Raw genomic sequence first — 16,311 nt, 5'->3', positions numbered from 1 at the left:
TACTGGAGCTGTTCGTCTTGAAGTTCTCAGTGTTGGAAGTATATTATAGATCTTCTAGTTCAATTCCTTTCCAGGCATGACAAATAACACAGCATGTGTGTCTCGACCCACCCCACTCCCCATGCCCAGGATCGACCTCATTAATGAATCATGATACTCTTTCAGTTGGGCCCAGATGGCCAGTAATGATCCATCAGACTGGATCCATAAGGTAAAATCCATTTATTTTCCTGACTCAAGATATTTGGAATCACCACTTCAGCATCACAGCCAAGCAATGGCCCAGCTCCTATCTAAACACCTCCATAGACTGAAAATACATTCTCATAATGACAGCATATTCCATTTTCAAAATTCTGTTAGAAAATCTTTCTTAGAGACACTTCTAAGTGAACACAGAGACAGAACACCCATTCCTGCTATGCCTGCCTCTTTCCAAGTTTTTATTAAAATATACTCGAAGATACAAATAACAGACTGCTGCTGACCCTTGCAGAAAAAATTAGCTGATTTCTCCTCAAAATATCTAAGCATCAAAGCAATGAAAAAATCATAACAAAGAAGACATATAATTTTTCTGCAAAAATTAAAGCTTTTCTTAACTTTTAAAGGTACCAAAATACAGGGAAAATTGCTTTAAAACCCCCACAAAGTATGTGTGTGTGCATGTGTTTGTACACATATCAATTATACTTCAATAAAAGTTTCAAAAATAAAACAAATTGATAATGCCTCAATATATCAAGAATGCTTATAAATCTGTAATAAAAATTCTTGAGCCAAACTTTTAAAATTTCGAGTCACAAAAAAAACAAATTTCAAAAGAAAAGCAAATGCCCAGATTAAAATTATTCAATTTCTCCAATAAAAATTGCAAAGTAAAACAATAAAATAGAATTTTATTTCAAAACTTTTTAATGATCATGCTCCAGGTTTTTGAGGTGGAATGAAGAAGATTCTTTTATTTACTGACATCAGGAGAATAATAGTTGAAATCTACTTTCTCCTACTTCTAATCTATTTTGTACACTACAACCAGAGTCTTTTTTTTTTAACATTTTTTATTGATTTATAATCATTTTACAATGTTGTGTCAAATTCCAGTGTAGAGCACAATTTTTCAGTTATACATGAACATATATATATTCATTGTCACATTTTTTCTCTGTGAGCTACCATAAGATCTTGTGTATATTTCCCTGTGCTATACAGTATAATCTTGTTTATCTGTTCTACAATCAGAGTCATTTTTTCAAAGAGCAAATATGACCAAACTACTTCCTTATTTGAAACCCTTCAAGGACTTTCAGTTGCTTCTAGAATAAAGATCTAAATCATAGAACAGCCTACATGATCTTCTATGGTCTGGCCCCTGTCTCCCCCTGAACTTTATGTCCCAATATTTCTCCTACAAGAGCCTTCCTCTCTGCACGCAATGTTCCTCATTCCCTCTCATCTGAGCCTTTATGAGTGTGGTCTTTTTTCCTGGACCACCCCTCGCCATCTCCCAATTCACCTTCATTCTTCCTAGGTCTTATCTTAATCTTCAATTCCCAAGGAAACTTTACCTGGTCTTCCTGAATAGGAGAAAAGTTCTCCCGATAAAGGTTCTTTGAACATTATGTACCTCTCCTTTCTGGCACATATCAAAGTTTTAATTTTATATTTATTTTGGGTGATTACTTAATATGTCTCTCCTTCCCTACATTGAGCTCTCAGAGGTCAATGGCCAATCTCTTTGTGTTTGCTATTGAAGCCTAAGTACCTGGACCACAGGATGTACTCAATAAATATTTACTGACAGAAGCAAACAACTGCAGTTGATCTTGGCCTCTCCTAAAATAACAAGGCCTAAAGTTTACCCAGACATGGTTTGTCAAGGTATATAGATGCAGGACATACACATTTCTGAATATAGCCCTATTATAGGGTTGAACAAAAGTGAAATTATTGTCCTTTGACATGCTGCTATTAGACCATATCACCTCCAATTTTATTCTTATGTACATACTTGCATTCCTGGATTCCAAGGTGAAATGTTTACCCCTACTAAATTTCCTCTTGGAAAGTAAGCCCATAATATCAAACTTCTAAAGATCCTTCTGAATCCTGATTGTGTCAAATTCCATGTTTCCTCTAGTTTCATGTCACATACAATTAGTTTTCTTCCAAATTATTGGTGAGGGTTGTATGATTACAATGACAACTATGTGGATATCTATCATCTCTTGAGCACTTATTTAAAAGCATCAGGTGCCATGACAGCCTGTTTGCATGCTGACTCCTGTCACCTTCATGACAACAACTCTGAGGAACAGTTCACTTGTCTGAGATCTCACAGCACATAAACGGAAAGATAAGGATTTGAACTCAGGCATCTCTATCTTCTAAGCCTTTTTTACGTAACTGTAGTGGTTTTCAAATTTTCTTAGCCATGAAGTCTGTTGTTTCAGGTAAATCTTACACAAAATCCTGCCATATAGCTAAAATCAGAGTAGATCTCTGCCTAATGCAGTTTCAAAATCACTGCAGCACGTTGGGTTGATTTTCACCAAAGGAGGCCTAAATCAGAGGCCCAGGAGAACCCTAGAAACCTGTTACACTCACAGTTTAGTAATCAGTCACTTGTTCTAGAATATACTGGAATATTCTGGAACATTTTAGAATACTCTGGGAAAGTCTATAATGATGGAGATGTTCCATTATGTACTATCCAATATGATAGTCATTAGTCACATGTGGCATTAAATACTAGAACTGTGACTAGTATAACTGAAAAACTGATTTTTTGTTGCTGTTGAAATGATTATCTTTTCTCCACTGAATTACCTTTGCAAGTAAAAACTGATTTTTAATTTAATTTAATTTACAAAAATTTAAGTAGGCATACAGATTATGAGTTGACCTGATATACCAGCCTCTATCTCATACTTTCTTATTGTCTTAGACACAACAGAGTCATGAAAAAATATAGAGGAAACTTAAATGCATATTACTAAGTGGAAGAAATCAATATGAAAAGGCTACATACTGTATGATTCCAACTATGTGACATTCTGGAAAAGGCAAAACTATGGAGACAGTAAAAACATCGGTGTTGCCAGGGATTGGTGTGGGAGGGGGATGAATAGGCTGAGCACAGAGTATTTTAGGGTAGCGAAAATACTCAGTATAAACCATGCTGATGGATACATGTCATTATACAATTGTCCAAACCCATAGAACATGGGTTCTAACACCAAGAGTGAATCCTACTGTAAACTAGGGGCTTTGGGTGGTTATGATATGTCCATATAGGTTCATCAGTTGTAACAGATGTACCACTCTGGTGTGAGATATTGATAACAGGAGAGGTTATGCAGAGAACATATGGGAAATCTTTGTATATTCCTTTTTTAATTTTGGTCCAACCCTAAAACTGCTCTAAAAAAAATCTTAAAACACACATACAATTGATTGCGAATAAAAATGTGACCTCAGGCATCAAGAAAGGTCTGCCAGAAAACGCTCACCAAAAAGCCATGTGCCCCCTACATTTCCCAGCTTCCCTTGCAGTTAAAGTGGGGCCCTGTGACTAGATCTGGCCAAAGAGCTCTGAGTGGAAGTGAAGTAAGACTCTAAAGCTGAGGCAGTTAAGACTGAGTGAGCCTCAGTGTCCATGTGTTCCACAAAACATAGCTAGGAATGTATGAGAAGGCAAGTCACATGAGAAAAATGTCTTCATTGTCTTAAGGCTTTGGTATTTCAAGGTTAATTGTTACAGCAGCATTGTGTTGCCTAAGCTGACTGATAAATAGCAACAGAGAGCACTCAGGATTATTGGCAAAATAAGAACAATAAAGAAGGAGCAGAAGCACAATTCAGAGAGGTAAGGAACCAGAGACAGTAACTTCTGTTAACAGCAGCAATGATTTTTGTGCCTGGCCCTTGTGGCATTTTTATAATAATTGTGCTCCAGGTTCATAACTGCAGATAATTAGGAATAGTAATCTCCATTCTGTTATCCCTCAGTTTGCTTCTAAAGAAAAGTTTTCCCATACTAAACACCATCTTGCTTATTTCCTTCAGAAAGAGCCTTAAGCCAATTATGTTATATAAGTAGAGATTATAAAACCTGCATTAGCAATGAATCCTCTGGCAGCTTCATGTCCCTGGAGCTGTCACTTGGCAATTATTTAATAGGACAGACATGGACCTTTGGTATTGGGGGTAATGTGGGAAATAGACATTTATAGCCACAGCTTATCAGACATTAATCCCCTTTGCTAATGGTAATTTCTGACTGTGATGACTGCTGGATCCCACCACTTCTGCCCTTTCCCCACTTAAAGAATCAGTGGCCATTTGGACACCATTAGCAAAGACCCATTGTATCTTTTACTAAAAAGGTGCATTTGTTCAAAAAATATTTGCAGAATGCCTCTCCTCTCAGATATATGAGCTGTTCAGAGATTTTTCTCTGGAACATCTCAGGTCTCCTGTGAAGGGACGTCTAGGACATCAACCAGATGCCTACTGCTAACTCCCTGCCCCTTTAGGATGCAGGAAAATGTGAAATGTATCTCCAATTTCATGGCCTGCTGAGGGATCCCAAGCCTTCAGAATAGCCTACTACAGTGTGGTGCTGGGGAGCAATCTTGGGTCCAAACAGCCCAGGCATGAATCCTGCTTACGTTACCTGCTAGCACTGTGACTGTAAACAGTTATTCTCTCTGCCTCTGCATAGTGGACACTGAAAAGGTGCTGCCTAAATCTCCTTGGATTCCCTTAACCAATTTGGTGTGTCCATCTTCCCACTGTGACATCCTTTTTTCCTTTCATCCTCTACCCTTCAGAAGATCATCATGGACTCCTGGAGCTACTTTACTCAAACTGAGAAAGCCAGAAGTGCTGAGAGTTTACTATGCCTGGGCATCTACAGTCAGTGGTGCAAGTGTATCAAAGTCCAGTGATGTTGACTCCATGCAGGGAAACTCTGCTGTGTGACTCACCTCTGGAGCTTCTGCACCATACCAGGCTGAGGCTGAAATCTGACCTCTGAGTGGCTATTTCCCTACGCTAGTCTCTAATACCTATTTCCGCATGGAACATTTTCTTTCCTTTTTTTTTTTTTCTTATAATAAACTTTTTATTTTAGAGTAGTTTTTGATTTACAGAATATTTGCACAGATAGCACAATATATTATATTTCCCATATGTAGAGTTCCCATATACCCTATATCCAGTTTAGACTTCAGAAACCTCAACTGAAGACCAGAAAGGAGAGCTCTTATGCCCCGTGATGATAGCAGAGCCCAACAGGAAGAAGAAAGACTCCTCTTCTTTCCTGTGAAGGACTTGGCCAAAAGAGATCCATGGCCTCCTGGTTTACTACAGCCCTCCCAACTTCCTTTTTTCCCTCTAGAAAAGCATTCTCCATCCCTTTCCATGTAGGAATTTGCACATGGTCCCTAGTGGTTACAGGCCCTGAATAGCAATTCTCTGCTGACCCCAAATAAGCCCACCTTTGCTTGGAGAAATACCTAGCAGTCTATTTTTTTTAGGTCAACACCTATTATTAACATCATCCATTAATATGATACATTGGTCATAATCACTGAATCAATATTGATACGCAGTTATTAAGCAAAGTCCTTACTTTATTCAGATTTGCTTAGTATTTTTAGCTAATTTCCTTTTTATGTTGCAGAATGCCATCCAGAATCCCACAGTACATTTAGTCACCATGTCTCCTTAGGCTCCTCTGGGCTGTGCCAGCTTCTCAGACTTTCCTGTTTGTTTTTTTTGTTTGTTTGTTTGTTTGTTTGTTTTTTGATGACCTTGACAGTTTTGAGGACTACTGTCAGGTGTTTTGCAGAATATCCCTCAACTGGGATTTGTCTGATGTTTTTCTCATGATTACACTGGGGTTGTTGGTTTGGGGAGAAAGATCACAGAGGGATAGTGTCACTCCCATCCCATCATGACCGTGTACATACTATCAACATGATTTATCATGGTTGTTGTTCACCTTGATCACCTGGCAGAGGTAATGTTTGTCAGGTTTCTCCACTGTAAAGTCCTTATCTCTTCCCCCACCACATGTTGTAGTCTCTGGAAGGAAGTCATTATGTGCAGCCCACACCTAAGGAGTGGGGAGTCGTGCTCCATCTCCTTGGAAGTGAAGTATCTACATCAAGTGCATCCATCCCTCAGTTTCTATGAGCTTTGGCTGCCTAACAGCTCATAGTTGTTCCCCTTTTCCAGAAAACAATGCTTGGAGGACCAGAAATGCCTTATCCAAAAGGTACACCATTCTCCAGGGGCATCTCATAGTCAATGACTGGTTGACATAGGTGGACAAAAGACCAATCCTATGGCCTCAATTCAGAGGACAACTTCATGGGGCATTTTGTACCCTAGAAGCCCCCATGCCAAGACTAGACTTTACCTGAGGCCACCTACCTGCTCAGCTTTCCTCCCTTCCCTGTCTGCTGCCCTACTCCCTCACAGGTTTTTTTCTTAAGAGCAGTCCCTCAGTAAACCACCAGTACCTGAATCCCTGATCAGACTTAATATCTAGGAAACCAAACCTAAGGCAACTGGTGAACAAGAGTGGTCCTGGGATAAAATGAGAGCCTGATGTAGACTCATTTGCTGGTGAGCAATGAGGATTGCCATCATTAGAGCTCTGTGGAGTGCTGACCGTTCCTAATGTGTGGGCATAACGCAACTGTAAGACTTTTACTTGGGATAAACTGGTAGAGGCTACAGCTGGAAGGGAAGGTACAACCTTATGTAGTATCTCTGGCATTTGAGAGGTATACAGGTAGAGGAAATCTAAAAGGACTGTGGAATTGAGTGGTTGTTGCTGAAAACAACATTGATAGATGCTTTGGGAAGAGAAAATAACAGAGACAAAAGGAATTTTCAAATTCCAGGAAAAAAGAACCTTGAAAGTAAGAACAGGCATCCTGAGGTTCCCATCTTGTCCCTCAAAGCCCTAGAAAGCTACTCTACCTAGGAGGGTTTCCCCAAATGACACTCTTACCTGTATACATATGACATCAAAATTTCTAGCTACTCAGCCAAACATTAAAACAGAAATTCAGTCGAACTGGTTTTTCAGCCTTATGAACCTAAGTAAGCAGGAGACAGAGGAATCAGTCTTTACAGCGTATGGGTTTTGTCAGAAAGATAGTTCCTCTGTCACAGGGCTTACAGCTTTTCCCAATTCAATTAATTGGAATCTCTCAGAAAAGCAAACGCTATAAAATAAAAGACTCAAACATCTGGGACCCCAAGCACAATCCAGTGGAAAGCACTAATATGATGCAGTCACAGCCTGTGGATGGGAATTTTAAGAGCCTTTATTTCTAAGAACCACTGCACGGAGAAAGTGTGGCTTCTTTTAACAGCTAGGGTACAAGGCAGGTTTAGATGGTGGTTTTTCTTAGAATGCAATTTAGTGAGGCATCTCCAATGTATTCATTCAATCAAAATATATTAAATGAATGTCTCTTTGGGGCGAGCCATGGTGTTAGGGTACAATGGTGAGCAAAGTACACAGGTCCTGCATGTCTTCACAGAGCTTAGGGTCTAAATCCATTTCAAAAAAACCCTGGCCCAGCAGGAAAGAGTCATGGAAAGAAGGTGGCCACAACAGGACATGTGACTGTTAGTCAAGAGACACAGCCAGATTGAGGCATCTTCACCCTCTTTATTCCCTCTTAGGGCTCTCCATTGGCCAACCCAACCTGAATCCAGAGGACCAGGGAGCCCCACTGATAGAGTCCATACAGATGAGCCACTGAGACCAGTGGGCAGGAGAAGGAAGCAGAGTAGACCCAGAGGAACAATGGAAGATACCCAGCACACAGTCATGACCCAGTAATGATGGGTCTCAGCAAACTACCCCTGTCTATTACTATTACTATTATTATTATATTGTATTATTATACATTATAATATACATGTATATTATATTATAAAATAATTATATTATTAGTAGTATTTTTATACTCCCGTCTGTTATTATCTACTATTATCTCAGCAAATTACTCCCTTCTAGCTGGCTCCATTCAGCCTCCAAGATACTCTCGTGGTATCCCTTGTATATAGCTTTTCTCTCAACAAATTCTGAATCAAATAATCTGCTCCAATCTATATGACTGGTCTTGTCTTCCCATATAGGGAGTTTCTGTCTTCCTGTATAACTTCCTGATATATAATGATCACTCCCTTCTCTTTCTATGTGACCTAGTTCTTTGGAGCAAATTATTGCCTTTGAGAACTCTGGAATTCCTAAAAGATTATATTTAACCTTCTAGTATGAAAATATTGATGGAGATAAAACCTGTAAAATCCCAATTTGACTGCTGATTTGTGTTCAGAGCCACTTTCAAATGAGAGCTCATGAGATCATTGAAGAAAAGGCAAACTGAAAATGGTAAATACATGCCTAAGGGATAATGATGTATGATCAGAATTGTTACTATTAAAGCTCTCACTCGGTACCACCAAGGAGATTTTATGGCAAAGGATGACCTTGAGAGTAATGCAGCCTAAACTGAGGAGGCTTCGGATGGTAATGTGATGCTAATGATATTAACAAAAGTGGTAATATTGGTACATATCATTTTTCAAGTGCCTACTAAGTGCCTGACACTACACTCAGCCCTTTATACAAATTAATCTCATTAAAACTTTTACTGATCTGATTATTATTAATTTTATACACATCTCATATAATATTCAAATTGATCTGATTAAACAGGATTTTTACTTTATAGCTTTTATCTCAATCAATATTCAAATTGACATCATATTCTAGCATGTTTATGTATCTTACTGTATACACTGTATACATTTAATCTCATTTAATACTCAAATAGATATTATTTCAGCATTTTTATACATATAATGTTACTTATATTTTTAGCTCGTTTAATACTGAAATTGATAGTATCATTCCCACTTTGCAGCACAGGGTACTGATGCCCAAGGAGTGGGAGTTATCACTCAGAGCACAAAGCTCATAAGCGCTGGAGCAAGGCTGACATGCAGGCCTGTCTGGCCCCAGTGCTCTTTCTCTCTCTACCACAAATAAAAGGCCTCCCACCAAAGATAACAGCTGACAAGCTAAGGCTTCTGCCCAGGCCAGGCGCTGTCCTATTTCTGTGTGCACTTTTTGCATTTCATCTTCACGACAACCCTACAAGGTGGGTTCTATTTTCAATCCCTATTTTGCAGAGCTCAAAAGTGGCACCCAGACAAGTTATAGTAATTAAGGGAGACTTGTACTATCCAGACATCTGCTGGAAATCTGGCTAAAAATAGAGGGTCTGGCAAGTTGCTACACTGACAACGGTTTCATTCTTTCAGTGTCGAGGCAATGAGGTGACCTGTGACTGAGGGCTTAGCCTCGGCTAAGGAAGAAAGATGAGCTAGTGATGAGGAGATGGCAGAAGGCCACAGAAAAGTAACTGTTTTCCTGAGGTCTTAATCATACAGAAAGAGAAAATCCAGCACTGGCTGGTATAAACCCTGAATTCTTAGAAATAGAATTTTTTTCAACCTGATATATCAGAATTCTGTGGTTGTAAGGGACAGAAAATGACTCAGGCTACTTGGGCAAGAACAACTATAACTACAAAGGAGATAAAAGTATAGCTGTCCACTTTATACAGAGAAAACATGGGCATAGAGTTTTGTAGGCTAAATAGTTACATGACTTGAAATGGCTGGAAGATTCTAAAGAAAGATCATAAAGATGAAATCCCAAACTGCTCCAGTGATAAAGAAAAGGGATGAAGCCAACAAGGTGACACTGTGGCTGTCTGAAGGCACCCTGCCTTGAAAGGCTCCGCAACAGAGGCAGAGCATGTAGTCAGAGAGACAGAGACGGGACATCCCACCGACCTGGAGGAATGAAATGCTCTGGGCAAGGGGAAAACCCAAATTAATGTAGGCAGCAGCCAAAGAAAGAAGACCAGAGGTGCATGCACATTTCCTGGTGAGCACCGAGAAGGAAACTAACATTCATTGACCTTGATTGTTGCAAGTTTGGGCTCTGGAGTCTGATAGAGCTGAGTTGGAATCCTGGTTGTGTGAATAAACTAACCTAGCGACCTTGGGCAGGCCTTTCTTTCAGAGGGAGATAACATCCTTGTTCTGGTTCACACCATAACCTTCTCAGTGAGGCTACCCTATCTAACTCAACACCCCTTTTCTTCCTCCTCCCCCCAACTCCAGAACTTTTCATCTTGCTCTCCCTGTTCTACCCTTTCTTTTTCCACAGGACTCATCATCTTTTATCATACCAAAAAAAGTTTGTTAATAAACATAATATTGTTTATTATGCATCCCAACTCACCACATACACTAAGGTAGAGGTGTTTGTTGATTTTGTTCAAAGACGTATCCCAACTACCTAGAATAGGCATACTGCAGTGCTTAATAAATACTCTCTGTCTTGTTTGGAAAATGGGGACAACGTTCACTGTGTTTTACGAAGATTAAATGAGATGATGCATGCAAAAAGCATCCAGCACAGTGCCTGGCAAAAAATACTCAGTAGATGTAGGCAATTGCAGTGCTTTTTATATCAATTAATTTTCTTGAAGATGAGGAAACTATAATTGATAAGACATAAAACCAGTTGTTAGCTTGATTCCACATCACAGAGGCTTCATTTGTGGGAATGGTATAAAGAGAAGGCTAGAACAGAGATAAAGGGATTCACACCCCATTTTTTTCAAGCTTTTTCTAGCAAAGGATGGTTAACCCCACACTCACTAGCACAGGGACTGAATTCCAAAAACAGTTACCAGATACATAGTCAGTGAGTATTTTCTTTCCTAATGTGGTGATCACTAGAAAACATGTTGGTTGGTTCACTAGGAAGTCCTTGTACTACGTAAGTGCACTTCCTTCCTTGAAAACGTTACTGTGACAACGGAGAAAAGCTGTAGACAAAGCACAATATATCTTGAATTCAGCAGAGTACAAAACAAAGCCCCCTTTAACTTTACACATAAGGTAGTGAAATATGGGTTCACTTGTTGTTGGATTTATCACCTAGGCCAAAGATCAGCAAACTTTCTCTGTAAATGGCCAGGTAATAAATATTTCAAACTTTGTCAGTCATATAGTCTCTGTCGTAACTATTCAATTTTGCCACTGTCATGTGACAAAAATAGATAGCCATAGACAACATGTAAACAAACAAGTGTGGCTGTGTTCCAATAAAACTTCACTTACAAAAAAAAAAAGCTGCAAGCTGGATTCAGCCCTTGGCTGTAGTTTGTCTACCCCTGGCCTAGGTGGTTGAATGACTGTAACCCTAAGTGTGTCACAGACTGAAGTAGCAAAGAGTCTCTGTTGCAGTGATATGAAATTAGGCTGACTACAAGTATGAGTGAGAGAAAGCAAGGAGAAATATCCAATAAGATGGATAACAAAGTCAAAATTTTAAATTAGACTGAGATGGCAAAACTACCAGCCCAAATTAATGTGATGTAAGTTAATGCCTAAAAGTATATTGCTCTTTGATTAACAAAACATCATCAATAATGAAACTAAGCTACATTCTACCAACACAAGAAGGAAGAAAACTGGGTTTGGCAGTAATCGCTCAAAACTGACCTGGGGCCAGCCATGTGATCTACTCATTATTCATTCATTCATTCATTCATTCACTCTCTTCTTTGGTTTTCAGCAATAAGCCCCAGCTGCTTACTAGGCCCTATGCCTAGTGCTGGAGTGATTTTAATGATAAATCAAATGGTCTCAGCGCTTAAGGACATATACTACAATCTATTAGATGAGGAAAATGTCCCTTTATTCATTCATTTATTTAGTCATTCACTCATGTTTTTTCAACAACTAAATATTGCAGCCAACAATGTGGCAGGGCCAGATTAGGGTGTGGGGATGACAAAGGCAAATGAGATTTAGTCTTTGCCTTTGAAGAACTCTGAATATAATCTTGGAGATACATTTTATGTAAATAGATCAATTACAATACAGCACGGTATATGTTCTTTCAGAAATACGAATCTAATGCTGTGAGAGCAGAGAAAGTGAAACAGCTAATTCACTCAGGGATTCCATGAAACCCTAACATTTGAGCTGTTTCTAGAAAGTGGGTTAGGAGTTTGACTACCAGATGTTGATATATTAGTTAATGTTTGAAGGACTTTTGTGCCTGGTTACAAAAAACCACAAATACTTGTGCTTTGCTTAACATTCCATTTACTAAAATCATCTATTAGATCACAGGCTAGTTTTTCAAAACAACTCTTGGTAATGTAAATGTTGCTTACAAATTTGACTAACCTCCAGTAAAGAAACTAAACTGCAATTACAAGTGTAGTCTCTTAGTTGGTTTTCTGCAGAAGCACTCCCTGATCAAGGTTTGGGTGTGCACAATATGTTTGGGAGCTATAGGGACACCAGTGGGATCTGGACAATCAGTCCAGGTAAGGAGAGTCAGCCCAGAAGGGATATGTTATCAAGCCAACTACCACAGCTAGTGACTGAATCTTAATCTCATGAGGAAGCTCTGGGAAATGATATAAAGCCACACCTGGAAATAATCCTGGCCAAGGGCGAGGTAACTGAAGGCATCTCTACTCCCACACCTGTCAGACACTGGGTAGGGGCTGTCACAGGGTAGTGATGGGGGTAGTTAACCCCAAGGCAGGCACTTCCAGCCTACCTTGTGCACACATGTGTGTTCTGGAAAGCTGCAGACAGCCCAATGACAAAGATGCAGTGTAGTCTGTCAGGAGTCGGACTGAGGCACATGAAAATGGGGCTTTTGAGGGCACATGGATGACATACCAGCACAGCTGCTATGTGAACTATGTATGAGTCTTGAAAACGTTAGACACCTTCAAGAGCAGGCAAAACACACATATAATGCTTACAAACATACTAAAATCTACTCTAAAACAGCAACACCAAGCATTCCATTCATTACTTCATTATATTTGTCCTTGTACTTCTAACTTTCTAGGGTTATTGCTATACAGCTTTTATTTCTTCTAGGGTTTTCATTGTAGTAGTTTGACAACTTTCCTGGTTGTAGTTATTACGCTATAACACAAATAAAAGGAGAACTTCTCATGCCAGCTAAGATTAAAGATCACCTAAAATAATGCAAGCTTGGTCATAAGACTGAGTAAAACCATTCAATACACCCTCAAGATTGAATTTCCTAGATTCACCCTTTCACATAGGCTTTACTTTTTGGCAACCTGGGGGTAACCTCACAAACTGTGTACTGTGACTGTCACGTTTGGCTGGCATTACACCTCTTTGCCTCTTATGATGTCATTTTAATTTACTGTTCTTGTCTGTTAGCATTATTTAAAATGTACAAATTTCTATTTCTATTTTATTATAATTTCTATGGCTTTCTAGAGGTTTCATCTCCTAGGAGATATGCAATTGGGTCTGTGTACTTAGCACACCTCTCAAGGACTCTGGGCTAATTAATCATTTTGGAACACTGACGTGAACCCTCCTTCCACCTGGCCATTATGCATGACTATCCATACTGATGTGTCCTGCCTACACTTTGAACATAATGTGCTTTGTTATTTTTGGAATTACTTGACTTATGCACACTTGTCTAGTTTATTCTTTCTTAATTGCCCTGATAGAAGCAAGTACAGATTTCTATTTCATATGCAAATACTTGATCAAAGAACATAAAAATATTTGATTCTATGGGAAGTGGCATAGTTTTGTGATAAGAGAATAGACCCTGGAGCCAAATGGCCTAGATTCAAATTTGGGGTCCCCCACCCACCAGCTAAGTGACCTTGGAGAGGTCACTTAACCTTTTAGTGCCAGGCAAAGGTGTGTCAGTTACTGCCACTGATGAGACATTTGTTAGCAGTGACAGAACTATATCATTTTAAAATCATGAGTTCACACTTGTATCCATCAATATAACAAATTTGTTTCTTTGATATCCCACTTTTTAGCCAGTGTGTATTTCTTGATTACTAAAGATTTTATCTTATCTTGACAGCAGAAAGGGGGCCAGAAACAGAAGACATTGAAGGCAGAATAGGAAAGAGCATGCCATGAGCAGGGAATAATAGAATGGGGGGACTGGTGGGATCCCTGGACTCTGGAGCTGCTTCCTCTTACCTCCTTGACCAAGGTGAATCCCATTACACTACACTTTTTTAACACCATGTCTCTCTTCTTGAACTATTTATCACAGTTGCAGTTTTAGAATTATTTGTGTGGCTTAGATGTCTATCCCTTCCATTAGACTGAGCTCCAGAGGACAGGAATGTATTAGGTAGGGAGAATAACAAATAAATTCAAAAACCAAGATGGATTAATCCATGACAAGTTTTTGTTTTTGTCTTTTTCTTCCTCATTCAGCTAGCATGTAGTTGGATATTTGGGAGGTAGTCTTCCACACAGTGACTAAGGAACCCAGGCTTCTTTCAGTTAGTGGTTCTACTAACCCAGGGCGGGGGGGGGGGGCAGGTCATGAGCATCTTTCTCTGGATCTGCTGCATTTGACCAGCAGCTGAAGAGAGAGAGAGAATGGAGGCTTATGCATTAATGGGCTAGCCATGGTGGCAGTATTCATCATTCCGATGTGGCTGGAACCATACAGTACTTGGTGTTTCTGTGACTGCCTTATTTCATTTAGCACAATCTCCTCCAGGTCCATCAATGTTGTAGCATGTGACAGGATTTCATTCCTTTTTAAGGCTGAATACTATTCCTTTTTCTATATACGCCATATTTTGTTTTTCCATTCATTCATCAACACATTTGGCTCGCTTCCATCTCCTGGAATACAGTTAACACTACTGAACCATACTTAAAAATTGTTAAATGGTTTGAAAGGGAAAAAAAAGAGGTGATGTGGCTGGGAAGCCTCTAACAGTACACTCCATAGTGCTGGAACCTGAGATGGAATGACCTCTTGGACTGACAGCAGATAGAGATCTGACCTACCCATGCTCCATATTTCTTGCTCCTTCCTCATCGGCAATAACAGTTTTAAAGGCTACTTCCAAGATGCCCAGAGTCATTACATGTCTGATGGTCTCCTTCTGCTAAGAGGTCTGCAACATGAGCTATTATGCACTCTGGATTCAGAATGTAGGGGCCCCAAAATGCTGGCCTTCCAACTCTCCCAGAATCTCCAAGACCTCCATTTCCAAATCTCTATTCACTTCCTCTGGTATATTTCCCATTTGTGAATATGCAATACAACTTGTGATTCTAAGTTCTGGCACTGAGATCAAACAGACCTAGGTTTGCAGACTGGCTCCTGCATTCGCAATCTGTGTGTGTTTCAGGAGCTAATTAATTTGCTTGTGCCAGTCTCCTTGGCAGTGAATTAAGATGAATGTGAGCCCTCTCTTGGATATTTTCTCCAGATGTACTCTCTATAGATCTGTACCAACCTATAGGGAGATCAACCTACATGGACTATACTGCTAGTTCTCAACTGGGATAATTTTGCCTCCTCAAGAGACATTTGGAAATATGGAGACATTTTTGGGTATCACAGCTGAGGAAGTTGCTATTAACATCTAGTTAGTAGAAGCCAGGGACACTATTAAGCATCCTACACTATACAGGAGGATTTTCTCACAAGAAAGAATTATCCAGTCCCATATATCAATAACATAGAGGTTGAGAAACCCTAGACCACACCAACAGGTTCTCTGCCCCTCTGGCTTCTGGTTGGCATTGACCAATGGGGAGCCCCAGCAGAAACCAGGAGAAAGAGGATTGTGAGGTCAGGCTGGTCATTCCCTTTGCTCCAGCTTAAAGGGGTTGCCTTGGGTTGGCTGTGTCCCTCCTCATAGGCCCCTACTCCATTCAAAGCAGGCTTTTCTAATTCTAGAATCTAGCAGCTGCTGCCTCTACTCATCTTTTTGGCCTAAGAGTGGTAACAGCTATGCTGATACTGGCCCTAGGGCACCACATTTCCTTTTGAGGATCCTTTGTACCTTGCTACATCTTTATAAATAGTCCCCTTTCAAATAAACCTTCTTGAAATTATCCTAATTTGATATCTATTTCCTTTTGGGATTCTGAGTGATATTAGTAACAACCTCGTAAGGCTGTTATAAGATTTCAATGAGATAATAGAAACGTTTGGCACAATGTGATGCGCGCTGTGAATGTTCAGTAAATTATAGCTGCCTCATAGTTCCACTTTAGGCATTGCTGTTACCCCAGGTTCTCTGTAAAGATGACCTTTCTTTCGTATGAGCTACATGAAAATTTTCTCCCTTTTTAATCTGCACCATACTTGGATCTTAAGAGTAGGTCATT

The sequence above is a fragment of the Camelus ferus genome, chromosome 9 (genome assembly GCF_009834535.1).
Source record: "Camelus ferus isolate YT-003-E chromosome 9, BCGSAC_Cfer_1.0, whole genome shotgun sequence".
Lineage (NCBI taxonomy): Eukaryota > Metazoa > Chordata > Mammalia > Artiodactyla > Camelidae > Camelus > Camelus ferus.
This window is presented reverse-complemented; position numbering follows the sequence as displayed.